This window comes from Emydura macquarii, unplaced genomic scaffold, assembly GCF_026122565.2.
Source record: "Emydura macquarii macquarii isolate MOO-44397 ecotype Brisbane River unplaced genomic scaffold, CSIRO-AGI_Emac_v2 contig_374, whole genome shotgun sequence".
Classification (NCBI taxonomy): domain Eukaryota; kingdom Metazoa; phylum Chordata; order Testudines; family Chelidae; genus Emydura; species Emydura macquarii.
The window spans coordinates 10698331-10726299 of NW_027130511.1; the positions used below are offsets into that span (position 1 = coordinate 10698331).

A 27969-nucleotide genomic window follows, 5' to 3' on the forward strand; every position below is an offset into this window, starting at 1 on the left:
TCACGATATTTCTCGGCAGAGACTATGACGCAGCGAGAATTCTGCCAATGGGTAATTCAAATGTGGCCCGCCAGTGAAATTGAGTTTTACACCCCTGATAAAGACCATGAAGAGTCCTTGGGTGCACACCCTAATCAAAAGTCCCTGGGTGCACACCCTAATGAAATGTGCTGCGCACGCCTATGCATATAATAGAGATGGGAGAGCCCAACTAGAGAATGGGGATCCAGGTTATTGATTGGCAGGCTTGAGATGGAGACCCTAGGAGCAGATGACTCCAGGAAGACAGTTTGAGATGAATTTTGCTGTCTTATTCTTAATTTCTCTGTCAAGCTCCAGAAAAGGGCCAAGCGTGGACTTTAAATAGAATGGACTCAAAGCTGAGAGTAGGTTGGGAAAGGCACCAGTTTACCCTTCCTACTTCATACCATTTTTATGTCAACCAACTAACTCTTCCTTAATAGTACAAAGTCATTTGCATAGCTGAACATCCACTTTATTTCTCTTATGATGATAAAGAGAAGCAAGGTCAACAACAAAGCCCTCCTGCAATCTTACATTCACTTCATTACTTCCATCAGACCAGTCTCCAGAAATGAGGCAGGGTGTCTCAGTACCCTGACTCTGTGTAATCCCATGCCACTTCAAATTATTTAAAAAAAAAAAAAAAATCTAAACACTTTGCTATAGACATACTTCACTTCCATGAAACTTCCTTGCTAAAATATATCCCTTCATAACTAGCCTGGGTAATGAGGGCAATAGACTCACTTAGCATCAAAGAATTATCTGCATTTGAAAGTAACAAGTGATTTCCCAGTTTTGCGGTTTACTGGGAAGGATTCCTGATATCATTCAGCATTAGATTTCAGAATTTTTCTAGAAACATTACCATGTTAAATCCTACACTGTAATGAATTAACCTTTGTAAAATGAGTCTGAGTATTTACAGCCAATGCATGATGACAATTTATTATTAAAAAAAACAAACCACCTACTTCTGCATCACCCATACAATAAAACAACAGGCTGCTGGTTTATGATTCCCAAGTTCCCCATTTATTACATTAGTTAAATCAATCTTTTTGAAGTTCTGACCAAGAATGCTAGAACATATTGGGCTAAGCTATCAAATAACTGTTTTTTACATGTTAAATTGTTATAGGATTAATCATTTCTCTATAAAATATAGATTAAATATAATAATATGCATTTTATTCTGACTTGCATGGTCCCTTTCCAAATCTTAAATGAATGTGAAGCGTTATAAAATTCTAGCTTAAGGGAGTAACAGAATTCAGTTATTCCAGGCTTCCAGTTTTGAACTGCTGTACTATTTTTTCTGGAATGCAATTTATTTTCTGTTACATTTCTTTCATTAATATAAACTTTCTATACTTGATATTTGACAATTCACAATCAGCAATTTTTAAAAGGTCTTTAGGCGTCCTACAGATAAAATGAAGTGAAATCATTCTAATTTCAAAGAGAAAGATCCCTGGTCTCTCTGCAGACAGGAAGTCACATTACCAAGATTCCACTATGGAAGGCATATCTCCTTCACTTTCTGACATTTTTTCTATTTGCTTTAAAATTAATAGGTTACAAACTAAAAGAAGGGGAAGAAAAGGAGAAGAAAATTTCTGGAAGGAAACAGAAAAATAAATGAGAAATAAAATAATTCAACAAGAACAAAAATAAAAACAACCATATAGCCAACCTCTCATATACCAGTATAGCTAAGGGAGATGCAGTATAAAGTACTGTGCTTTTAATATAATGTTACAATTCTGTGGCCTCCTAGAACTAGATGGTTCTCATTTAGCTGTTCATCATGACCATTTAGAACTTCACAATAAATAGTGGTGATATACACTTAGAACCTAATACTCCACACAGCACAGGCCCCTACCTCTTTAGCTAAAGGAGAAGATACATTAATTAATTAGTTGTGTCATAAACCCTATGCTGCTAACAATTAATCATTTTATATATTTTTTTTTAAGTTCAGAAGCGATAATTGTAACCATCTCATGGTATAATGACGATGCATTACACATTCCATAGAATTTTACAGGTAACTTCTGTACTGAGTCTAATTCTAAATCTAATATGTGGTTGAACTAGAGCATGTCTTTTAGAAAGACATCCAGTTTTGATTTAAGAAAGTTAAGTGGAGAGTCTACCACATCATTTGCTTAGTTACTCTCACTATCAAAAATGTGCACTTTCTAGCTTCAACTTCCAGCCACTGGACCTTCTTAGGCCATTGTCCACTGGGTTAGAAAGCTTTCTGCTATCAGATATCTCCTCCACATGTGGGTACTGCCAGACTGTGACCAAACCATCTCTAACCTTCTCTGGAGTAGTTCTGATTCTCTCTAGTAAAGGGCAGCAATGATATACATACAGACACACACGCTGGCTCTTTCCAAAATGAGTAAAATAAACACTGAATGAAACCATATCACCAAAGTCTAGACATTAAAGATGACAGTGTTAACATCAAGAGGGAACTGAAATGCTCACTTCACAATTCTGTTTTGTAGTGTTGGTCTAGTGGTGTACAGCTGATGATAATGTATTACCACATGAAGTCTGCATTTGAGTCACAAGCTGCCATGAGAAAATGCCTTCCTATTACACAATAATATTTTAATATTTTCTTTTTGTAGGACATACCAGAAGATTTACTTCAAGAAATGTATTTAAAGTATGAAGTGTCTCAATACTGTATGTGTAATATTAATTTTATACTATAGTTTACATTAGGATTGTTCACCACACATCCTCAGACAGACTCTGACAAATAAATAAATAAATGCAGCTATTCCCTCCATCCATTCTTCTCCACACCTCACTCTCCATATAAGGGTGAACTTATGCATATAGAAATAATGAGTCATTCCCAAACTGAAAACTAACAATGTCCTCACCAGGAGAAAGGTTTCTAGAACAACATATATTTCTGAGTGGTAGCACTTCTTAGCGTATGCGCAATGCGCCTCAGGTGGCAAGTGACCAGGATTCATCACCGAATTTGGTCGGCTGGGTGGATCATTAGCTTCCCCAGCTTCACCAGCCTACAGGGAGGTCAGCTGGACCAGGTACTGACAGGTAGTGCAACGTGAATGATGATCCAAGCCCTCTAATGGTAGCACTACAAGTGGATTAGCACCACTGCAGGTTATTGCAATAGTAGTTATTAATTGCAGACAATTATGATAGCTTCAGAAAAATATAACAAACAACTTGTGAACAGATTCTGTATGTGTCCCTATGCACATTTTTGCAATCAAGAGATAAATCAAGAGATTATAGATAATATTGATCCATAAAGAAACCCACAGAACTTGGATTCTTCTTTCACAGTAGCATATCAGGAATAGCTTTATCCATCAGTGGAGTTATACCAATTGTACGACTATGAGAAGAGAATCAGGCCCATAGTATTTGAAATGACTTCTGAATAGTCCAGTGTATATGTTTAACCTGCATCAGAGATGCTTTTACTTGTGAGACATGCATGTGTACATAGCACATAATCCATTCAGTCAGTGACCTTGCCAGTATTATGGTGGTAGCTAATTTAAAAAAAAATACTCTTCTTGTTCAATTTTTCCAACACCTATAAGTGCTGCAGTTACCACAGAGATATTATGCAGTTGTGAATGGGAAGGCAAGTAGGCCATGACACAATCTCTGGGTTAAGACAAAGCCTGAATGAAAAGATGAGTTTTGCAATGTACCTTAAAGGGCAGGCATTCAGCATAAATAAATTCTACAGCTGATACCGAGAATGTGCTTCACCAGCCCACAGGGACAAGAAGTCCCTGACAATATTAGTTGTCACACTGGAATGTGGAGAGACAGAAGTGGCTGTCATTGAGTTTGCTGGGTTCTAGCACAAATAAGGCTTTAAAGGCAAGGATCAGAATCTTGAACTGAACCCAGAATTACATTAGCAGTCAGCGTGTGTTCATGCCATTCTGCCCTATCTAAAAGGCAGGACTGTGTTTTGAATCAGTTGGTGTTTGAGTGGCCTTGAACATCAGCTTGAGGGAGAAAGTACTGCCATGATCTGGCCTTGAGGTGACAAAGCATGGATCACCATAGCTATGTCCACATCAGAGAGTAAATGCTGCAGTTTCTTGGTTCACCAAAGGTAGAAAATAATTTCTCACGCACACACCCCCACCCCCGCTGTTAGTTGGGAGTCCAGGAACAAGAATTAATCCAGTAAGACCGCAGGACTGTATATCACCTTCATATTTGGACAGCAAAGTCACCTCAGATGAAAGAGAGGTTACAACTGTGACGCTGGCTGGATCCAGGGGGCCCTTAAGCTGTATTCAGGAGCTTTGATTACTCCCTTCTACACCAGTCTCACGTTGGGGGTGTCATACTGGTTAGATTCCCTTTTACTGGGAATGAGCTTGAGCCATCATCTCTCTATCACTCCCTAAAAAACACAAAGTGTGGTGCACCTGCTTTGCTTGGTCACTGGGACATCAGGTGCATCACAAGGCTTAAGTGTTTGCTAGGAGTGATGTAGAGATTAATGTTGCCAGCATATTGATAGTGCTACAGTGCAAACCATCTCACAATCTCCCCAAATTCACATCTATTTTGAATAACAGAATCAACAAGACTGAGCTCTGCCAGACTCTGCATGTGAGAACATTTGAGAAGGAACTGCTATGGCTACTTCCTAGTTCCACTTGTTTGAGTTCTCTTTTCTCTAAGTAGTAGACACCACATACTTAATATCTTTTTACATTAGCACTTTTTTCTTTTTACTTTAATGTTGGTACTATATGCAAAAAGGTACTAATGTCAACATGAAGGTTTTACTGTATTTATACTGTACCACAAAATAAAGTTTTATAAATATACAAGAAGATCTAAGGTTTGAGATCTCATTTTTATATGGGCACTCTCAGAAAATGTCAGCCACATCTGTTTATTTTATTGGCAAAAAAAAAATTACTACTTTTCACTACTTTTTATTCCTTTTAGCACAGCAGAACCAACGCAGCTAAGGGAAAGTGTACAGATTTTTTTCTGGCTTGCAGCTTATACATTGTTAAGAAAACTGTAAATGAGTTCCAACTGCAGAATCTTTACTTGTGGTGTACACCTTACCTACGACACACCTCAATTGGGTCAAGGTTGCTGATGACTCTGTGCAACCCAGAAAAACAACATCGCTTGAACTTTTAGGTTCCAAGATGAGAGATGGTAGTTAGAAAACAAAACATCTTTTAATGTGTAAAGCTAGCAGCAAATATCTCTACCGGCAGGTGATGGGACACTAGATGAGGAGGGCTCTGAGTTACTACAGAGAATTCTTTCCCCGGTGTCTGGCTGCTGGGTCTTGCCCACATGCTCAGGATCTAACTGATCATCATATTTGGGATTGGGAAGGAATTTTCCCCTGAGTCAGATTGGCAGAGGCCCTGGGATTTTTTTTGCCTTCCTCTGCAGCATGGGATATGGGTCACTTTCAGATTTAAACTAGTGTAAATGGTGGATTGTCTGCAACTTGAAGTCTTTAAATCATGATTTGAGGATTTCAGTAACTCAGCCAGAGGTTATGGGTCTATTACAGCAGTAGGCAGGTGAGGTTCTGTGGCCTGCTATGTGCGAGAGGTTAGACTAGATGATCATAGTAGTACTGTGGAATCACAAAAATTCAGACAGGATGCCTTAGACTGGAACAGTGATAGAAAACAAGATGCCTCATACTGAAACTGTGATAGAAATGCTATATTCGGGCAGGATGTCTTAGAACTACAATAGAAATGCAAAATCATTGGCCTATGTTGTAAGACATTAACTACCTTTGTAATAGTACCCAGCCATACCCTGTCAGATAGACAACAAGTAACTGTATGTGACTCGGGACTCATTGGCACCAAAAGAATCACCGGGACATGCTGGCACTATGAGACCCCCATTGTGCGTTATAAGTACCCTATGTGCGGTAAATGACCTGTTAAGTATCAGAAACTCCACTATACGATCTATATGTAAAAAGGAATCTTAAAAGCCTATATAAGCCACCTGTATTTTGTACCAAGGCGAAGTTCCAGAGATCAGCACAGGGACGTGCTGTCTGGACTTCCCTATAGCTATAGCTGCCTGTGTGTTTGTCACAATTAAAGTTCTGCTCGATCCAACCCTAAAAGAGAAGCTTCATGATCTTTTCCACGACAGTACCTTCTGGCTTTAAAGTCTTTGAGTCTATAACGCTGATCAGGAATTTATCAAAACAAATACAAAACCACCCCAATTACATTTTTAGAGTCACTTTTCAGAGTAAAAATAATACTATTTAGAAACTTAAATAGCACTTTTCAACCATAAAGTCAAAGTAATTTACGAAGGAAGATAAGATTTAGTATTCCCATTTTACAGATGGCTAAAGTGAAGCATATAGAAATTAAATGATTTGCCCAAAAATACATGAGTCAATGGCAATGCTGGAAATAGAACCTAAGTATTCTTATTCCCAGCCCAGTGCCTTATCTACTGGGCTACATTTAGAGTTAGATGTGTGTAGTACTAGATATTACAGGAGCATGTGCAGGGTTTTTAAATGTGACGACTTTTGGAGGGCCATTTTAAACACCGGCCCCCCAACCCAGTACCCCAGGGCCCTGCTGCCTCCCCCCGGGCCTCTGATGACTCCTCCCCTCATTGTCCCAACCTCTTTTCTGCACACAACAGGCAATCTCCAAAAACTGGAGGCTGCGGGAGAGGAAGGGACGGGAGTGGGACTCAGCAGATTTCCCCGTGCCCCCTCTGGCAGACTGTGCTGCCAACCTGGCTTCCCTGCACCAGGCGCCATCTAGTGGGGCTCAGCGGGAACGCTAGCTCCAGTGCCTTTTCCAGGCACATCCCTTCAGCTACAGTCAGCCTGACTCCCACCCTGGCAGAAAGGGAGGAGGACGGTTCAAGGGAGGAAATCCCGGGGCGGGGGCAGAAGCTGAGAGCAGTGGCGGAGATGGTTATTGGGAGGGCCTGTGCCTCTGCTTGCCCCCCTTTGTAAATGCCTCTGCAATAAAACATATTGTATGAAATAATCCTGCTCTGTCAATGTATGGACTAAATGACCTAATAAGAATTTTCCATTTTGGATAATTACATTTGCAACTACAAGTTCAAATCCCATTTCCACTGTGACTTCAGACCACTGTCCCAGAAGTTCAAAGTTATTAATCCTGCTTGCTATCTAACATTTGTCATATGCAGCACAGAACATATCTACAAACTACTGTTTGTTTATCCCAACAGTACATTAAATGGTGCAACTGTACACAGAACACATCCCAAAAATAGTTCATACTGCTCCATGGTATTAGGAGGAGAGGACATTAATTATTCCTTCCCCCTGGAGATCAGAGCTTCCATGGAGACTGAGTCCCTCTGTACTGAGGACTGAAGTCCACCATCCACTACCAACTTCAAGTCTTCAATGCAGCAGTGTATAGCATTGCTTGCCAAACTATTAGGCCAACCAGTGATTTTGTATTGGCCACTGCTTTAACAGGCGACTCGTTCTTAAGTTATGTGGAAGAAAATATTTTAATGTAGCTTTGATAGAAAGGATGCGCAAAGCAGCCATATTGACTCAGGAATTGGAACATTATTTTTTTATTTGTTGATTTTTGGTTAATTTCACTGCAACCGTAAAACTGCATTAACACACTTTTTCATTATTTTCTGTATATAATACTTATCATTTAAAACACGAACTTTAAGTGTCAACATTACAACATGTTATAGCCTAACAGACCAGATGAAAACAAAATTTGATTGACACTAAATTACCTAGTAAGTATCAAACTGTACCTCTTATGTATGTTTATTAGTGCTGATAAAAAAACACTATATGGTTTCTGTGAACAATTTAAAACAAAATGAAAGTTTTTCTTTTCGTTCAAAGTTTTTGCTGATTTTTTTTTTTAAAGTGACTTTGTTGGGGGGTTGGTTAGTTGGTTGGTGGGTTTTTCCCCCTCCCTCTCTTCACCGGAAAGGGATGGAGGAAAACAAAAATTTCAGTTTTAATTTTTCTTCAAAATAACTAGAAAATTTCAACTCAATTTTGTCCAAAAAGTTTTTTTTTTTCAAAAAGTGTTTAGACAATTTTATTAAACAAGTTCTAGTGTTCATACAAAGCTACTAGATATTTTTTATGTACAACGTTTTTTATATACAAAACAACTGCTTTTATTTACAAAGCAGACACAACAACATGCTAAATGGTACTAAGTTTCTCCATATCCAGTTTTTCCTGAGTGCCTTAGTATATAGGATGAGATAGCCACAAATTGTTGATGGAATCAAGATCTAAAAATAAATGATGAACAATGTTAGTAGCAGAACATTAGGCAAAACAGAACGTTAAGCAAAACAGGAGGCGCGTGTGGGGGGGTAAATGTATAACATGAACCCAATTCGGCCTAAAATTAGGAAAAGCAAGGAAACAAGAAAATGCATGATTTCTTATGGGATAACAGTGTATTCAGCAGAGGTGTTTTATTGCTTTCTTGAAAAGAACTTTGAAAAAAAGCCACGAAAGCAAGTTTGAGTATGGTTGGTGGGGAAATCTCTCCCCCAAATCGCAATGCTAAGGACAGCTGAAGTATTTTGGTAACAAATGATGGGAAAAATGACTCACTTGTCACTTTGTTGCATCCCTATTCTCCCATCATTCAGAATATCCCACATTATGATGGGATACTATCTACCAGGAAGCGAGGAGCAAAGAACAACAACAGGCTAAGGGAATATAAGGTTAGGCTGCACACAAGGAGGGGTTATTGTCTGAGCAGGAGGGAGCCAGAATGTGAGGCTGGGGCAGAAGGCATTGAAAGTATACTAAGGCTTTGAGATACAAATATGGTGCTGCAGAAACAGATGCCCAACAGAGGTGTCTGTTACAGATCCTCTGAGTGGGGAGTACTGTGGCAGGCAAGCCACTGAAGGTATGTCTACACTGTAATTAAAAACCCACAGCTGGCCTGTGCCAGCTGACTTGACTTGACCCTGCGAGATGAGAGTCTGACCCCAAACATCCACATCGCAATTAAACAGCCGCTTAGCCTAAGCCCTGCGAGCCTGACTCAGCTGACATGGGCCAGTCTCTGCGGTCTAAGGGTATGTCTACACTGCAATTAAAATTCTTCTGCTGTGAAGTAGAGAGAATGCAGCAGAAAAAGGCACAGAAGAAGAACAGAGGTAAACCTATCAATGAGGAGTGGGGTAAGGGAGATGAATCCCCCATGGCTTGAGAGAAACAGAGAAGTTCCTATAAAACCATCAGAGACTCTGAGGTGCGTAAGCTAGGGCAGAAAAAAGAGAAACATGATACTGAGGAGTGGAGAAGAGAAAATGAATGTTACCCATGGACTGAGATAAACAATTCCTATTGGAATTTTTAAAAGGTTCACTATTTGATGTAACAATACAAGTGGATGAGCTCCTGGGCTGCTATTCTTTAGCCAGCTGAGTGCTAACAGGCCACATTCCTAGAATGCCACACATTCTCAGGGACATTATTTATGCCAGCAAAAGTAAACAAAGGGCACCCAAACTACTTCTGCTTTATCAGGAAGAAGGTAAAAATCTGTTTTCAAATGAAAAGAAACAATATTAGATGGAAAAGAAATGTTTATTCTGCAACCTTCTGAAATGCGCATTCCAAGCAACATAATAGTATCTGATAATAAATGTTAATACTCTCCAATTATATAGCATTTTTCATACAGATCTTAAAGCACTTTTTATTTTTCTCAGTAACCTATGCAACAGATAAATAATATATGCTCATTTTAAAAATGGAACCAGCGACAGAGAGGCTAAATGATTTTCCCTATGCCACCTCACATTGTGAGTCAGTGAAAGAGCCAGGAACAGCACTTAGGATTCTTGCCTGAATTTAACATGCAAATCTCATATTTGCATGTGACTTGAAAATTCTAAGTTGCAGATCATAGTATTAAACTAACTTTAAAGATATTCAGAGTGAAATATCCACTTCCAAGCCTTTTGCATTTTCTCTAGATGCTCTCTTGTTTCCTAAGGCTTTCATCCTGCCTGAGATTCTTACTCTTCTGAATAGACAATTCTTACTGAGACATCAATTCACAGCAAAATTGGTCCATCTTGGAATCTAATTCTCCCACTATAAAGAAGGGGGAAAATCCCTTTTAAACTTTAGCAGGCTTCTAAAGAGCACATTCTGGACAGATTTTTTTTCGGATGGGGGGGCAGTTCAGATTGGACCTTGACAGGAAAAAGGTTCATCATTGCACTACTAGCTGTTAACACCAGTTAAGGAAGACTCCCTCAGTCTCTCTGACTACATTGCTTTTTGTTCTCACAGAAACCACACATTTAGCAGGGGCTGCCCTTCAAATGAAGGGAAGAGAGCTTTCACATGGAAATAAAGGACTACATTCACCTGGATTACTGTTCCGCTCATACAATTTTACAAAACAAAGACATTGAAAAATGCTGAATGATTTTGTACAGTGGTTCCAGTTCTTGTTTTATGTAAGCATGGCTGTAAAGAAATGGAACTGATGTTCTAAGCCAAGGTATGGAGACATATCCCACACTTATCTTTTATCTACCTTATACATATTGATCAGATTTCCAAGCTATATTTTCTGTATTAACCCTATTTCTTAATAATACTGACAACACCTGTATACTATTAGATATACAAAATGATATTGTGGAAAATGTATAATGAAAATGTTGATAAAAGCCTTTTAACTAGATAAGTGTTGAAAAATGAGCAATTTCTAAGGGCCCAATTCTGCCACTCTGAAGATATGTTGGCACTGCAATCAGCGGTGTAATTGAACATGTGTAGACACACCCGAGCTAGTTTTGATCTAGCTAGCTCAGTGATGCCACAGTGCTGGCTATAGAAGTCCATCAAGGACCCTAAATACATACTCAGGCAGCTAGCCTGCGCTGAAGACTATGCTGCTAGTTTCACTGCTATTCATATTCACACTAACTAAATTAAAGCTATCTTGGTTATGCCTACATGTGCTGCAATCACACCTCTGATATTCCTCAGAATGACTTAGGGTATCTTATATAATGCAAGTAGTCCTACTGAAATCTCGTTTGACTTGCATAGAGAGTAAGATACTTCTCAATAACAGTAAGGGTGGCAAAATCAAACCCTAAATGTTTGTGTACCTCATATATTTGCCAGGCTCTTTTTCATTTTGATCCTACACATGGAGAACAGTTTCAAGAATAAAGTTAGTTTTCTTTGCCTTATCCTCTTGAATATATGGATTTCTTATTATCTTTGTTGATGGATTGGGAAAACGGTCTGAGGAGATATTATGATTGTGTACCAAGTGTGGCATGAAGTTAATATTCAATTCTAATCTAGATGATTGCCTTTAAATAGGAGACTAATGCTGAGATACAAGTCCCCTTGGTACATTCATGCTGTAACGTGCTATTGTGATTAGCATAATCTGCTACTGAATTTTGTGATTGTTTGTTTAGATGGAGCATAAAATGAATACATATGGCACTTGCCTTTAAATAAAGAAGTGTAGAAATTTTTCTTTTGTGATGGAGTTGGATGCTGTAATTTATCCCTCAGCACATATATACAGAAGATGGAACATTTTTATTAATAAAATTAGATGCCTTTTGTCATTTCAACACTGTAGATTCTTGAAATGAAAGAAAACAGGTAAAACCAGTGAACAATCCAGTTGCTATTTGAGTGATGCTAACAATGAAAAAGAAAAAAAGTAACATGAGTTTTCAGATGTGTGTAAATATCATGAAATAAATGTCTAGTTCAAAAATAGCAATTCTGGATGTTGCTGTTGACATAAGTGATCCCATGGGAATTATTTCAATCTGTCAGCAATTTGTTTTCTTTCTTTGTGTATGGCATGGAAAATTCAATGCACTTTGTCACAAATACTTTATCATTGCATTCTCATTTTTTTTTTAAATTTATGAGAAGGCAAATAACAGAAGAAATTACTAGACTACATTTTTCCCTGTATCACAATAATTCCCACATTGGCCAAAAATCATACTGAATGAAAGTTTATTTTCTGTTGATCATAGGAATTTTTTATATATACATAAATTGCAAAAAAATATCAATCTTCTAGGGCTGGCTTTTGCCAACAACTGTGGCTGATTGCAAGTCATTTGAAAACATTGAGCCATGCATGAGCATGACAAAAGTCAATTTAGGCGGGTTTGGAGCAGAACAAAGACTTACAGATGCAACACAATTCAAAATTCAGCACTTTGTCAGAGTACGTTTCAATTCAGTGTTCATGCTATTTCATTAAATGATGTAAGAAGGTCAAAAGTTTAATAAACTTCAATTTTCAACGCATATTGAATAATATTTTTATACATCATTCTAAATTACTGAAGACTGAGGCAACAATGATCAAGGTCAGCAGAGCAATTTGTAAAGACAACCCTGAGCTCTGCATGAACAAAATTAATCACTTGACTTTTAATCATTTCTTAAAACTACAAGATTACTTGAGGGATATAAACATGCACTTTCTTTTTATTCCTTCCCTGTCTTACATCCACAACTGAATTCACTTGCAAAGTCAAAGCACTTGCAGACCCTGTATATTATACAATATATTGTATTTTGATGTAGCATATTTTAAATAGTGTCACAAAACGCTTCAGTTAGAGTGTCAGTCTTGAGCTAGAAAGGAAGAAAAGGGATGATTTAAGGTTAGATTTAACAAGGGGAAAGAAATTAGTGGTAAGAGAGTGGTGTATTGGGAGGGCAGTACCACTGAGACAGCAACCCCCAGGTGTAGAGTTAAGTTGCAGACTCAGATTGCAGAAACAGGGTGAGCAGTGGGGAAAGTAGATACTAGGTTAAAGTAGAAATCTATTCAATATTTTGAAAAGCTGTACAGTGGAGTAAATTTTGAATGGAATTCAAAGATAGAGAGAGAGTCAGTAAAGGCAACAGAGATATATAATTTCACTTCCTTGAATGGAGAGGAATATAGCCACAATTTTCAGGACCACCTGAAATCTAAATAATAGGAACTAAATAATACCAACAACACAATGGAAAGGAATTTCCAGTCATAAAGTTAAGTGGGTTGCAGCCAAAAATCCTTTTATGCATTTCAAGCATATAAAACAATGCTGTTCTTTTCAAATACATTTAAAATGAAAGAAAACATTGTATAAATTGTCTCATGCTCTTCTCTCTCACAAGAGAGAAAATTTAGACAATACCAGTTATATACAAGTGCTTACAAATGTGTATATATACACACACACACACACACATATTAACCAGACACATTTCTATTATATTTTATCATACATTGACAGCAACCTTTCTTTAAAAGAAAAAAAATTAACTTCCCATGCCTCCTTTTCCTCCTCCACTCTTTCTTCATTCATCCCATTTTCCCTTGTATTCTGTATCTGCTTATCTTTTTCCTTTATTCTAATTCAGATTCTTCTCCCTCTTTCTATATCACTAAATCTCTCCTTTTATTCATCTAATTTACTGTGCTTCTACCTCATCTTGTTGCACACATCTGTGGCTGGTCAGTACTGGTGGCTGTGACCCAACCTCCACTTAACACATTTTTGCACACATGGAGTGGACCATGTACAGGGGGCACAAAGGTTTGGGGATGGCCCCTGGAGCCCTCTTTTCCCTGTGTGCTCAAACAAGGACCTGCTACAATCTGGCCCTAAATTAGGGATTATAAATAATATTAACAGTTTTAAGCCTACCTATTTGCTAACTTTTCATTGGGGGTGAAGGGGAGATAGCCAATATCCTATTCCACCTCCCCCTCCACACACACATTTTGCCTTGAAAGTTCCCAATTCTGTCAAATTTACAGGTAAAAAAAATTGCCTTCCCCCACCCCCCGCCCATGTGCTACTTCTGTTTCTCCCTGACCCTTTCTCTGTCACTCAGCCCCTTACACAGCAACCAACATAAGAGAAGGTTATGCAGCAGGAATACAAATATTGAGTATCCTATTTCACAGTTCTACAGAGAACACCAGTGAACTTAATTTGTGATATCTGATTATTCAAAGAGCATTTGTATAAATGGCATATTATGATACATATTGAACCATATGAACACCAAAGAAATGCTTGAAGACATGATCCCAAAAGGGCTTGGAGCAAACATTTTACCTCATGTGCTTGCTGAGAAGGATGGTAGATTCTGGGTAGCACAATTTTTTTATTTTTTTCCTCAGCGTGGATGCCTGTTATTGCTAACATAATTATAGGTATAGAAAACCACTTGCAAGGACAACATTCTGTCCTCATATACTTATATAGCTGTCAGCAAAGTCAATGGGAGCTGTGACTGACTATCTAAAAGCAGAATTTGCCCATTGATAAACACCATCGCATGAAAATGCAGATACTCACTGATAGTCACAGGAGCTAACAGGTGTTGGCTGCATTTTCTGTGATTTAAGCATCTTTAATTTTTTATGAGATTAGAGCTTATTGGGGAGAAGAGCAATTGCTTTCTAACAGAGTACCAGGAAGGTAATCAACAAAACTGCTGAATGATGCTCTGCCAATTATTTTACCAAGGAGCTCTCAAAATGTTTCCCCCTTATCTTATGATAAGCCCCATGTACCAGGAGTTCATGCACTTAAGGGACTGGGGAATTTTTACAATTGTTTCTCCATTTAAACAATAAGGGTCTCACAAGGAGAGAGGCAAAAGCACTGGACAAAAAATGTCTACTATTTTTCACCAGAAACGTTTATACTCCGCCCCTCAAAAAGCTCTCGGTATACCAATTGCATTGCACAGTGGTCAGTCTATGTAATTTGAAAAATTGGAGAGCAGATGAAGGAGTTAGGGCATATTTTCCTGTGTGGTTTTTGTTTGTTTTTTGTTTTGTTTTATTGCTTGACACAGCACAATCTCATGCACTCCCTGAGGCAGACAATTTCCTCTTCAAAATATTTTTATGACTCATAAAGACAAATGCCATTTTGTGTTCATATGTAGCCCACTACAGAGGCGATAAACACACTATGCTGTCTACAGAGAACTTATTTTGTGTTTTGTTTTGTTGTCATATAACAAAGGTTATTATGACTGAAAGTATGTGGTCGCACTTGGAGTATTCTAATTAATAAATTAACATAAAATTGTGAAAAACAACTTTCATTTTCATTTTATAGAATTTCTAACTGAAAAAAATTAACAATTAATTTGATTTTAAAAGCTCTAACAATAATGCACAAAATTCTCCCTAAGTTACACTGTGCCCAGCCCAATGGAGACAGTGGGTGCAACAATGTAACTGTGGGAAAAACTTAGCCCCAAAGTAAATAAAATGTATTAACTGACACAAATGAGTGTTTTACCTTTCTGAATACTGGAGTACCACAGAACTTAAGCCAAGTTACACAATGACTAATTGATAAATAAATTATTCAGTTACGCTATTATTGATTCACTTTGCCTCCTGTTTAATATATATTATGCATAAGAATAGTCTGCCAATAAAAATAGCTATCCATTGTCACTATGCTATGTATGGTATCATATAAAATGAGTCCATGAGCACATACATATACCAAATGAACCCAATAAATAACGAAGGAGAAAAGTAAAAACATATGTTTATCATCTGTACAGATGTGTTCTCTAATTCTAGTACTCTTTTGGGAATGGAGAAAACATTTTTGGAGGAAGAAACAGGTTGTAATAAATGTGCCCACTATCCACAATCAGTCCTGTTGTGTTGCTTCTGTCTTTATTAAATGGAACACAAACAGAATAAGAACCCACAGTGCATTTTAAAGAATCACTGAAAACGGCTATTCAAACTATACTGGTATTCTTGAAGTCTAAGTTCATTTAAGACATTGCTGTTAAAAATACTACAGCCCACTGGGTGGAGTAAGCACACAGTGGAAAAAGCAGGTTGTTATTGAATTTTACAATAATCTAATACATATCTGGAGGTAAATATTGGGACTTCATTTTAGGGTGATTTTTCCCTTCAATGAGGAAGAGTTTAAATTTAAAATGTGTATAAGGATATATATAAAAGACTTGTAAGAACATTTTTATGCATTATATTTTCATTATGTAAATGTAGCTAGTAAAGATCCAAACATTTTCAAATCAGGGCTATCTAAGCTGGGGTGGTGTGTGTGTTTTAAAGAAATTGCATACTATTTCCCCTTTTCTAAGCTGCTAAGTGCAGAAAGTGTAAATGTACATTTACCTGGTGACATTTCTAGATATAAATGCATACTTTTAAGCAACACATGCCCTTTTCCAATATTTTTTTATTTTGCATTTAACAAAATAACTGCAAATATCAGGTATTAGAAGGGTTGAAACAACCTTTTCTATTTTGTTGTCTTTAGAACCCCATCTTTTATTCATGACTTCTCTCTTGGTGCTGGAAGGCAGACTGTGTTGCTATAGCAATGCCCTGCATATTCTTGTAGATAGCTTACGGTTTCACTTTTTTTGAACAACAAAGAGCCATTGATACCACATGTTGCCAAAGGTTACAAAAGTTGAATTCTAAAATGAAAATATTTCATCAATAGAGATGAACACTCTATGTGCTCCACAAATTCAAAGAATCTCATAAGGCTATAACCCTGTTTGTGAACACTGCTGAACCTAGTATAAACTGTTTGACTCAAATTCATTCTTCAGAATAAAAAGTATTTGAAATACGCTCCTTGGTTTCAGGCCCAGAATTTTTAAATGATTTAAAGAAAACATGAGCTATCGTAGGGATAAACCCTTTTTTTCTACATTTTAATGACCCCAGATAATAAAATGCAATCTCATATGTTCCAGTTATGATATAATAGTAAATATACTCTCAATGTCAGGGAGCAGTCATCATACACAATCTCCAGCTTCCCACAATGGATATTAAATATAGTTGAGTATCCCTCAAGAGTTGCGAAGTATGTTGTGAAGAGTTGTGAAGTATGTTTGAAGTTGTGAAGAGTTGTGAAGTATGTTTTTTGTTTCCTTCTTAATTGATTTTTCTTCCAGACTTGGGTCCCACAGACAGATGTTTACATAGTACAAATTCAGTAACAGTTTAACAAGTTAAATCGAATAAGGAGTTAGGTGTAGAAATTCAGGTCTGTGATGAAGAAAAGACATTTGCACTGATGAGTAAGAAAGAAGCTTCACAATAACTTGCAGCTGATCAGAAAGCTGGACGAGTGATATCATGGACAAAAAAGTTCCTGGTGGCCATTACAAACCAGTAACTGTTAGTAAACACTGGTACCTATTTCTTTCACTCCTGATCCTTCTGAAGCATATCACAGATAGGACAAATGGTTGTTTAGCAACTTGTCTCCTGATTGAGTTATTTATTGTCAGCTTCAGAAGATGATGTTCACTTCCATAGGCTGTTTCCCTGCCTTCCATCACACATTTGGAGAAGAACAGGACAATCGCAGGAGGTATTTCAATTGGCCAGTCCTAATCTAGTTAGGTGCAGTCAAGAGAAGGCTTCCCACAAATTTAAGAAAAAAGCAAAAACAGAACATCACAATTGCACCTAATATTTTCTAAACTACATAGATGATTTTGCTGCAAGGACAAGTGGCTTTCCTTTCTGAGGCTGAGAATGAGAGTCATTTATTAAATGATGGGCAGTGGTGAAATGTCCCATGGTGTACAGCTTAGGAAACACTTAAGCACATTTTAAAAAATAATTTTCAATACTTCTTTGAAAATTTCTCTTGCTTCAATTATCTTATTTCAAACTTGAAAATTAGCATTTCTCTATATCGGGTATTAATCCCCCTGCCTGTGCTGTTGATAATATAGCTAGATAATTATATTGCACCTATTTGTATCTGTGTGAATAGACACTGAACGAGTACAAGGCAACAGTTTGCCTATTATTAACTTTCAAGAATATGAGTATGGTTATGGGAACAGAATGTGTTAGTTCAATGGTTCCCATCTACGGATACATATACTAGTATCAGAGGTTTTAGTGAAAGAGTACAATGACAAAACAAGAGCTTCGAGCAATCCACCTTCCGCTGTGGATTGGAGCACTAAATGAAAAGCAACAAGTACTACCTGGTACAGCCAAGGTCTCCGTCTAGAAAACTGACAGCAACTACCCAAGTTGTGTTGGAATATTTTTGTTCATTAACTTGTGCTCCCTCTGCTAACTGAGTGGGAAGCTGTTCTACAATAGCATAGTAAACATAATACTGCATGGGTTATATAGAAATAGTAAGTATTTGTATTCATTTTGATGGTAGAAGATTACTGTTTGTTTTTAACAGATATTTAGAATATGGAATGCATGCCAGATTGTTCCATAATTTTAAGGTCAATCAAATTTGCAGACTAAATTAGTTCTGTCTGAGGTATTTCTAGTGAACCCATCACCTGGTATTCAACTAACAGTCTCTTTTTCAGTAAGCACTTCAAAATAAACAAAACTGAACTCTGCTCTCAGTATCCTTTAATGTAACTTATTTGTCTGTTGCCTACATCTCAGATTTGTGTTATTTATTTTTAAAAAGGGCAAGTTATATGGCTTTTAAGATACACAAACCCACCATTTATGCAGCTGTAGGTCGTGCTTTGAAGAGTAGTTCATAACATGCAAAAAGGATCTGAACTTCTAAAACATGTCAAATTACACAAAGCGTACTCTGTAGTTGATACACAGGCAGCACACACTTAAAGGTTTCTGCTTTCGTAAAGGTGTCTCTGACCTGCCCCCAGTATGACAACATGGTAGTATAGTAGACCAGCCTATTCATCTTTCCCTGTTCCCAGTAAGTTCCAGCTACTGCTCTGTGCCTGTCTCCTATTTATCTGCTTTTTATGTCACTGCGGTGTCTAAATTTTGGCTAGCCTATCAATGTTGCTAGCTCAACAACTCTCCTTGCTGATTTCTGATTCTACCATAGTTCACTGATAACACCATATTGTTTGTTCTCTCCTGCAGTAACAATTGACTGGCTAGTTCTTCTGTAACACAGAACTCCACAACATAGCAGCACTTTTTTTCCAAGTGACTTCTGCCTATTTCAAACACTTACCTGCTATACTCTTCTTATGCTAACTGCCAACAGTTCTCTATCTATTGCCCCATTGTTCCCCACTTACTAGCCACATCAATTGCCTGCCCTCCATCCTGAGTCCTCCCTCACTACACTGTTTTATTTTCCTTGTATTGGTTTCTCCAGCCTCTGCCTCTTCCCACATCTAATTCACGCTTCTCCTTCCTTTCGGATATATTCTACAACTATCTTCCTCGCCCACACATTTACCTTCTTCTTCCACCACCAATATTCTCTCCTATTCATTGCCTCCAAACCCATTTAATTTATGATCATATATTAAAAAACTTCTTTAGCTTAGATATTTAAAAAAACAATGCAAGGGCTGTGTGAAAAAAAAAGACAAGTCACTCCAGGATCTTGGTGTATAATATCCCTATCCCCACCATGTTAGTCCCCAGTTGCTATTTGTCATCACTTGTTAAATTTAGATATAGTACCCAATCCTGAAAATACATATGGATGTAGATTTATTTCCATGAGAACTCCAACTGAAGCTAAATACTAATAATCAAATACCGCCTCCATATTTATTCCCTGACAAAAAAACTACATTAAAATGAAGTTTAAATTGAGAGTTCCTATTAATAATTTATGGTAAAAACATTACAGGGCTGTTGTAATTGTCCCAAAACCAAGCTCTAGAAAACCAGGAAATTCAGAGTTAAGTTTACACTTAAACAAAATCCAAAGTTGTTAAGATATGCAAATGCACAGTGAAGGAACTCATACTTTAACTCTGCCCTGTAGTGACATCATAAAATAATCATATGATTATGATTAGATATTTTAGTGTTGTGGTCCCAGATTGAAGGAAACTGGTTTTTTAAAACACAATTTTTAAGAGGTATTTTGGCCCCTTTACTACAGGAAAGTATCAGTATTTGAAGTGTCTGTGCAATTCCATTGTTAAGATCATTCAAGACAATTGAGAGATTGACACAGATGCTAAATTTCTTAGACAAACCAGTTTTTAATTACTTTTAACCTAAGCTAATTAACAGATTTACTTATAAATTCTCAAAAGATTCATTCTGTACTCAGAATAAGTGCTGTACATTTGGGAAGGATACACTTTATGCTTCATACATAACAAAGAGGTTGAATCCCTGCCTTGACTACAAAGTAGAACTCAGTCTTAACTATGGAATTGTGACCAGCACTTGCAGAATACACTTGTACTCTAAATGGCTATGCTGCTGGTATGTTTTCTAGACAATTTCTCCATTGGTTCCTATACCCAGAAATTGCATAATTCCAGATCACCCCTTTGTGTCCAAGCAAGGCACTGCAGACACTTCCCTCAATGCCCTGTACTTGGGTTCAGAAATAAATCACTTGCCTCCAGAGTCTTTAAACAATATTCCCCTTCTCCTGGGATCTAGTTTATTGGTTCATAAAGGTTCTCCAAAAAGAGCTCCTCTATGGGATCAGAAGTCTTATTAGCCTCCCCACCCACCACCCTCTTTGGGCTGTGGGGGTTTCGTTCTGATCTTCCTGGCCCATAGATTCTCCCTTCATGTTCAGGCATCTTCCCAGCCCTCCTTCTTGGTGCAGGAGTTTTCTGTCAAGCTGCTCTGTCCTTGGCACAGGAGGCCCACAGCTCCTCTTGTTGAGCTTCCTCATAACACTTTTTCATCTGGTCCCTTTCTCCAATTAGTGCAGAAGGTTGAGTAGGCAGCCTTCTCCTACTGGTGTCACTGTCTCTGTGGTCTGAGGGAAGAGGCAGAAAATATACAGCACTCTTCTCCCAGCTCATTCCCAATTGGTTGGGTGAGAGTGGAGTCTTACCCTGCCCACTCCACAAAGCTCCTAGTCCCACTCGCAGCCCCTTAAAGAAATAGTTACTGACTTTTTTCTCAAACACTACTTTTTCTGAGGCTGCTTCTTCTCCACCAATACGGCTTATTTCCTAGATCTTTTGCATACATCAGAACCTCCCAAAATCTCAAAAGGCCATGGCATGTGACCAGGGTGAGCTGACCATTAGGCAGACTACCCTGTCACAATGACAGATATATAATTAGTCAGCAAACACATTTGAGAACTGAACTAGGTTTACAAATAATGATTATTCATAGTTATTTGTTTATGGTAATACCCATTGTATATTAGACACTTCCTAGTTGTTCAAAAAGGGATGAACACAGCAAAGAGATTCAGACAGAGGCATGATCAAACTGACATGCAAGGAAAATAACTTTAGCAGCTACATTTTGTATGGACAGAAGGGAGACAACGTGTATCTGGGAGGCCAGAGAGGAGGCTGTGGAAATGGAAAGAAAAGGACAGATTTTGGAGATGCTGAGGAAGAATAAAGGGCAGGATTTGGATATCATCCAGATGTGTGGAGCAAAGGAGTGAAAGTATATATATGAATACAAGCTATATAAGAGTACCAGAAGAGAATATATAGGCTATCTAGTTATAAATAATACTAATATTCTCTTAACTCTTTGTTCCCAAGATTCAATGTCTATTTTTCTGAATCGTGCTATGAAATCTTACAATGTTGGTTTAGTTTGCAGAGCTGCAAATGTTAGTGATAGTCATAAAATTAAGGCCTTATTAAACTCTGTCATACTATTTCTCTAAATGAGCTCCTATTCCACTAAGCTACACAGGCTTAATATATGCTGTGTAAAGAATTATTTCCTTTTGTTTGTTAAAAATGAGTGTCCTTTCATTTCCAGAAGTGTCTTGTTTTATGACTGTTCCACAATATGCTAACAACAATTAATAAGTAGTCTGCCCTTCATAATTTTACATAAAGTCACCTAATATTCCAAGGAAGGTCACGGTAGCCCACTGTGGGTGGGAATGTTGACTCATGCTTCAGCATTTTATCTTTCATCTCTTTTGGGCTCTAAGAGTTTAGACTACATCACAATTTTCAACTTTAATTTCATAAGCAATAAAAAAGGGAGCTGAAGAAATATACAAACACACTGTCTCCAACTAGGAAGAGGCTACCAGTTACTGTTTCACCACAGGCATTCTTCTCTGGTTAGCAATACTGATAAATGGTTGATCATATAAAGGTAACATCTCAGAGCCTATCAAAGTAGGAAAGGAAATATAACTCTTTACTCCCACCTTTCAACTACAGCATACTTCTGGAGTCTTTGGTCCAGGTCTCTATGATTCCAGTTGATGACAAAAGAAAACTGAGTTAAGAGATTATTCTTTCCAAAGGAATGGTTCCACATTTCAATGCCTTTCACATTAATGACAACAATCTAAAAGGAAGAGGAGAAATGACTAGAACCATTTTTCTGATCAACACAATTTTATTAGATCTTCTAACAATTACACGGGGTAATCACATAGGAAAAAAAAAGGTTTGAACATGGATAACAGAATAGTTCCAGAGGGGTAGCTGTGTTAGTCTGTATACAGCAAAAACAATGAGAGATTTGTGGCACTTTAAAGACTAACAAATTTAGAGAAATTAATCAGATATTGTTGTACATTTAGAAAACTGGTGATGGGTTCAGACTCAAGATTTGAAATACCATGATTCTATAATCAGGGTAAAAATAAATATAATTTATCTACTATAGGAAGCCTTGTAAAATCAAAATCCAGTTATATGAAGACTAAGATGAAGAAGCAATTACCTTTCTAAGGTGATGTGTAAAGTTAAAGTAACTGTTATAAATAAACACAGGAGGTGGTCATGGGCAGCCTGCCAGTGACTACCATAGAGTCTATTGATAGCTTCTGTTAACATGGACCTAATTTTTAACATTAGAACGCAGAATCATGAAACCTGGCCTTGTCCCAGCTCTCAATATTTATGATATAGCGATTGCAGCTGGGCTGCAATAGTTGTTATGGACCTTTATAATTTTCTTTGGTCTTAAAACTGAAAATATGTCTATATCCAGAATTCTTGTTTTAAGGACTTCTGTGAAGAAGGGAGATGCCTGGAGGTAGATGTTGAATGTGGTTTTTTTTTACTATTATTATTGCTCTCTGAAACTTCCTAAAGAAATGAAAGTATTTAAATATCATATGAATGTTTACAGTTTGCACATCCAAAGCCATATACTCATATATACTGTACATAAATTCTACCTAACACACTTTCTTATTTTTAAGAACATGGACTCAGAAGATCTGAGACCTACCAAGTCACAGATCTTAGCAGCAGCTGGCCAGTTTTAGTGTAGTTTGACTAGGCTGGGGATCCACTGGTTCAGGTGTCAAAGGCTTATCCAGGGTGGAGAAGTCTTTCTGCTCATTCTTCCAGCCACCTCCAAATGGCTGAGATCTCCATAAGGATCCTGGCAATGTTGTTTTAAAGTTGTTTAAAGCTGTAAAACATTGTTCATTGCTATGGACCAAATGATGCACAAAAGCTACAAAAAGTCAAATCAACGAATGAAGGATAGTTTTGTCATTACAATACAGGGCTGGGAGCCAGCGTTCTAATCCCACCTTGCAAGTGACTCCCTGACACTTTCTTGCCTGTCACGCTGACCTCATCTAGCCCAGTCTCCAATTTCTCCAGCCTCCCCTTCCCTTTCAAATCAGAATTCAGTTCCTCATCACTGTATTCAAAGCACTGCACAACCTGGTTCCTGCTGCCTCTCCATTCTTGCCTCCTTTTCTGCTGCTCACCCACACCACCAGCCACTCCCTTTACGTCCTACACCTGCCTTCTTGTCTTCTTCCATGCCACGTACCACACAGAACCCTTGAGTTAACCCTCTCCTCCAAATGACTCCTCAGACCGCATGTCTTTCATCAAATCTACATTCTCTAACCCACAACTCCTATGTCAAAAGTAATAAAACTGGAATTTACAAAATCTGAGTTACTTCTCTGCTCTTTCACACTGCTTTGGTCTCCCCCGCACCATCACTGCATCTACATGCTACCTGCATCAGTTATAAGCTCTTTGAGGCTGGGTCCATGTTGTTTTCCATGTCTCTAAAGCACCCAGCACATAATATTTTGCTAAATGGCATGATAAACTGAATAGAGAGCAATGAGTTTTCAGGTTCTCTCTCATGTCATCATCCTCAGTCAAAACAGAAAACGGTTTATAGCAGCACTGATAGATGACCCTGTTCTCTTGCAGGTACAGAAGTTCCCTCAACTGGGAAAGTGATGGGTGGGAGGCAATGTTGGATTTGGGGGAGGTTACAGTGCGGGTATGCAATGTCTGTGCAGCACAGACCTCAGTTCCAGGTGTTTTCCTGGCATGCAGAGTGGGGACAGGATGCAGGAGGAATGAGGCCAAAGGAGTCTCTGATATGCAGATCTTCCTGTCCTGCCCCTCATTGCAGAGGGGATTTAACACCTGTTTGGGTGCCATTTTCACAAAGGTGGAGGCAGAGGTCCATGCAAAGAAATATTACAAGTGCACCCACATTTGCACCTGCAAACTGTCATTTTCATAACTGAACGTACAAGAGGTACTTGGAGTTAAGAAAGCTTCTCACAGCCCTCCATTTAATCTTCATGGAAAAGCCTAATCTGTTGGGCAAAGAACTCCAAGGAGAGCACAAAAAGAAGCCAGGACATGGGGCGGTGGGGTAGTTTTGCATAGTAACCCTATTCAAAGGCAACCAAGGGGAGTTCAGGTCACTGATCCAAATCCGAGTGGCTGAGCAACAGTATGGTGAAGAACTTGGATAGAACTAACTGCAGTTTCTCTCTCCTTCTCACCCTCCAAGACCAAACCCTTTCTCCTTAACCTTGAGAATAGAAAGGACCTCTTTACTTGCTCAATGGCTCTGACTTGGAGTACTTTTAATTATTGTGAGCAACAGTATTAGCTTCCTACAGGTATAATTAGAAGCAAAATAAAGTGTGGAAGCACAGGCTTTGTAATCATTGGTAAACTCTAGTAATAAATTCTCTTTTAACAGAACATTAACTAGATATGTGCTTTCAGTGCTGAATATATTTGTTACCAATACATGTAACAAGAACAAAATGTGTGCTATTTTCAATCTGAAATTTGGCCAACTATTCACAATGCTTGAATACAAAATTTGTATCCACGTGAGAAAAAATGCACAAAAACATGGATGCAAAACTTTAAGTTTGCATTTAATATTAGATTAGCTGTCACACACATACAATATATAAATATATAATACATATCTATAAATGTATATTTGAATACACCTATATAGTATTTCTGATAGCAGATTGTTCTAAGTGCATGCTTAAATAGAATTTAAATCTTGATTAGAACAAAATCAGTTACATTTTTAAATAAGGATATACAAAAGATGCACTTTTGAACACACAGGTAAATGCCATAGAACAGATATTTCAGTACAAAATTAGTGAGAACAGCTCTCCCATAGTAATAGGTATTCCCTTTTCAGTTCAATAATCAAATAGCTTTGACTGGTCAATGTCTGCCTTTGTCCGGTTCTGACCTGCATGTTCCTATGAGGGACATCTTTGTCTCACTTTTCTTTGGTCACTGAGTTCATGTACCTCAATAGGCTGAGACTTGCAGTCCATTAACAAGAGTTCTCAGTTCAGCCCTAGGCCACCCAGAAGCCTTGGTGCATGTTCTCACTGAATGGCTTCACTGGTGGCCCATTCAAATGTGCTAATATCAGAATAAAGGGTTGAATGGAAGAGCCAATGTACACCATTGCTTAGGAAAAGTGACTGCAGCTTCCAACAAAGCCTCCCCTGTGGTGATGTTAAGCAGAGTTATCAATAGTGCTAAGGCAGAGCAAGAACTAATGCTCCAATCATGTCATCAACAGGTGGCACAGATGCAGGCACTTCAATACAGAAATCACAGGGCAACATTTACTGGTAGTTCTAGCCTCTTTCCAGTTCTAATGTACAGATAAATGTGCAGATGTCATGTGTCTCTCTCTTGTGCTGTGTCAGACCCCCTTGAACTGAGTTCCTAAAGACTTTTTTGTTTCCTCTTCCTTTTACTATTCGCACAAACTGTAGACAATGTTAAAGTCTCATCTACAGCAAAGCAAATTATTTTTTGATTTTTTAAAACTACAGATAAGTAATTTTCTCTTTCTGTGCAAAGAGACTATTTCAGTAAAAAAAAAAAAAAAAGGAAGCAATTTTATCAATCACAAGACTTGCCACACCGTTACACCAATTTGCTAATTGTTAGAATGCACATTAAGCTGTCTTGATTTCTGTTAAATTAACAAATCATGCAATCTCTACTCATCTCACTTGACTATTTTTTATTTTTTCTTCAAGAATTTTTGGGGAAAAATAGGGAATACAAAAAAAAGGGTTCATAAGAATTATGAGGAATGTGTGTGAACACACTAAATGTACTTGTAAAGTACATTATGGGCAGTCACAGAACTGGAGGAGACTGTCCTAGCACATGAAAACAACTCAGATTCCTGCAGTAGATTTTCGTTGCTAGGGAGGAAATGGAGGCTTTCCCCAGTTAGCAAACTTATCAGAAGCAAACAGCCACCATCATAAAACACTTCTTCTGATCCAAATGTGGTCACTCCACTATGTTATACTTGGAAACTTAATAACATAAGTCATTTTAAGACCATTCTTAAAGGACAGAGGTGAATGAGACAGAAAACAATAAAGAACCACCACCAAGAGGAAAATCAAAACATTTTCCCAGGGCTAACACTGGAGGACTTCAACTACACAGCAAATTACTAAAAAACTCTTCTTTTAGGAGAGCAGATGTGATGCATAGCAAATTATTGTTTATAATACAAGTGTGTTTTAGATGTTATTGGTGACTGTGATGCCAAAGTTTAAAAGATTTGGTGGTGTAGGGATAGCTTGGTTTCAAATCTTACTTCCTTTCTCCTTGAAGCTTTGAATGCTCCTGAGGAGAGAGAGAATGGCAGCATTCAATGCCATGCAGCCAGAAACATGCTGGCTGCAACCCAGGAATTTGAGGTAAACTGATGTACAAGCGGGGAGAACTGCAGGGATTTGATAAAGATGCATATAACCCCAACATCCTAAGAAAAGCTGTGTGTTGAGTATTTGTTTATCAGATGTTTCTCTCATCCTGTGTGCGCTGCTCCCTGAGAAGTAATTTTGTTATAGATTTGGACAAATTACAGGCTGGAAGCTCATTATGGGCAATATTCAGTTGTGAACCAGCAAAAGGTTTAACATTCAGTCTCTCTCTCTCATTATATTAAGAAAAGCCATTTTAATGGTAGATGTAGTTAGTAAAGGGGTCTGAAGTTTATTAGCTACAGTTTTTCCTTCACGGTTGTGGTGCTATGTCATCTTGCCTGACTGGCAGTAGGATAAAAAACAGTACTGATTTTTTTCAAGTCTCTCAAACACTTTTCTGTAAATTATGTGGTGTTCACAGAGTACACGATAGCACAAAAAGGGTGTTGCTATCTCTCTGCCTGACCTATATAACCAATTTGTGGCTTCAATATTCATTCATACCACAGCTATCTTAAATGCAGGTTGAAAATACCATCTCTTATGGAAAATGCTATGGATATATGATAGACTGATAACTTTTCTTTCTTAAGCCAACCTAGAGCTGGGATGTAATTATTTTTTTAATTATATAGAATGGATTAAAAACCTTATAGAAAGGATCTTCTATATACAATTCTACAAGTGTTTAGAGCAATTTCTATAAGATACTATTTAACTTCTATAGGCTTCTATTATCTAGAATTTTTCCATAAGGATTTATACAGTACCACTCCATCATGTACTCGCTCTCTCTCGTGTCTGAGTCTGGAAGTTTGTGAAAGAAAAAAGAAAAAAGTGAGGAATATCCAGATAAATCAATGTTTCCATTTAATTTGTTCCACTACTATTAAGTTTCATTAAGTTACTATTAGTTTC

General features: G+C 37.8%; 1 long non-coding RNA gene across 2 annotated transcripts in view; it reads right to left on the bottom strand.

The window, feature by feature from the left end:
- Positions 1-7643: 7643 nt before the first annotated feature.
- The window catches only part of LOC137143877 (uncharacterized), a 50930-nt gene continuing 30604 nt past the window's right edge, over positions 7644-27969 (bottom strand). Inside the window, exons 4-7 of one of the 2 annotated variants that reach the window (XR_010917294.1) lie at positions 27822-27858; positions 23280-23465; positions 22243-22385; positions 7644-8355 (exon numbers count right to left, since the gene is read on the bottom strand). This is a non-coding gene — a long non-coding RNA (uncharacterized lncRNA). The remainder of the gene's footprint in view (positions 8356-22242; positions 22386-23279; positions 23466-27821; positions 27859-27969) is intronic. The other variant, XR_010917293.1, reaches the window with a different exon arrangement.